Source organism: Helobdella robusta (assembly GCF_000326865.2).
Source record: "Helobdella robusta unplaced genomic scaffold HELROscaffold_36, whole genome shotgun sequence".
Classification (NCBI taxonomy): domain Eukaryota; kingdom Metazoa; phylum Annelida; class Clitellata; order Rhynchobdellida; family Glossiphoniidae; genus Helobdella; species Helobdella robusta.
The window spans coordinates 1767253-1769124 of NW_008704742.1; positions in this window are offsets into that span (position 1 = coordinate 1767253).

The following is a 1872-nucleotide window of genomic DNA, read 5'->3' on the forward strand; positions in this document are numbered from 1 at the left end:
AACATCACCATCAACAATATCAACAACAACAACATCAACAACAACAAAAACAGTGCCAACACTCTGGATACCAACGCCGCAAACCACAGCGCAAATATCAGTTGCAATTGGAACATCATCACAAGAAGCAAGAAGAACCACAGCGATGATAATAATAATAATAGTAATAATAACGTTTACAATAATAATAATAACAATAATAATAACGTTTTTAAATATTGTAAAAATAATATTAATAATAATATGTAGTTAATTAAGTAAATTAATTCGCGCTTCTCGACTGAACGTTGATATTTACCTTAACAACCATGATATATATATATATATATATATATATATATATATATATATATATATATATATATAGATATATATATATATATATATTGTTATTAAAATGTTTGAAAAACTTTATTCCTCTTTTAATTATTCTTATTGACAGATTTATAATTGTTCGAATCATCTGAGACACTTATTATTTCAACTTAAAATTAATTTAATTTTACAAGCATGATAATCAATTAGCCACAATACCTTCAGAGATGTTTTTAAAAAATATTGCCATAAAAATTTTGTGTTTTAATTATCGTTAAAATTAAAACATTAAAGATAAAACAAGTTTTTAACTTTAAAAGAGTATTAAATTTTATGTCAGAACTTATTCATTATTCATCAAAAATATGCCCGTTAGAAACTATGATTTAATAATTCCGGTAAGAAAAATCGAAAAAACAAACTTCCAAATGATCAAGCCAACAAGAACAAAAAGCTGTCTGAGTTTTGTTTATTATTTTAGTCAAAATTTAAAAAAATGATCTTTCATATTCCTTCACCCCCTCTCTGTTGTGTGTGTGATTTTTAAAAAATATTGCCATAAAAATTTTGTGTTTTAATTACCGTTAAAATTAAAATATTCAAGATAAAACAAGTTTTAAACTTTAAAATACTATTAAAAAATTTATGTCAGAACTTATTCATTATTCATCAAAAATATGCCCGTTAGAAACTATGATTTAACAATTCCGGTAAGAAAAATTGAAAAGACAAACTTTAAAATGATCGATCAAGCCAACAAGTACAAAAAGCTGTCTGAGTTTTGTTTATTATTTTAGTCAAAATCTTAAAAAATGATCTTTAATATTCCTTTACACCCTCTCTCTCTCTCTCTCTGTTGTGTGTGTGAGTATGTGTGTAATATCCATAATTAATATTATTTTGATAATTCCGCCGATACTACGTTCAATTCTCCACAAAATGTTAGCTCAATGTAAAATTCCAACTTCTTAGACAAATCTTATCGACAAAAAAGAAACGCTCGATATCCATTAAACTTTAAATCCATAACTTTGCAACTAGCATTATACTAAATATTTTCATCTTTCATGAACATTATTGAGTGTGTTGAGGAATGTTCATTTTAATATTATTTCGCTTTTGTTGTCAGATTATAAATCAGACAATTTAAGACGAATAGAAATAATTTCATTTTATTAACCAAACAAAGGTAACATCTCGAACTAACGTAAAAAGGAAGAGGAAAAGTAAAGCAAAGAAGTAGTAGTAGTAGTAATAAATTAAATTCAAAAGTAAATATTTAAATTAATAATAAAACTAATTAATAATTTAAAATGTTAAATGTTTAAAATGTTTATAATAACTATATATCTAATCACCTACAGCAGCCGCAAGAGGCGGAGCCATTCAAAAGTAAAAATATTCGTTTTTTGTGTTAAACTTGATTCTTCTACCCTTCTTGGAATATGTGGTTGTTGGTGTTATGGTGCTGTTAAGTCTGATGTTGTCGATGTTGGCTTGGCTGCTGTATTTACATCTGATGTTGAAATTTTTTTATTTCCACTGTTGATTTTGCTT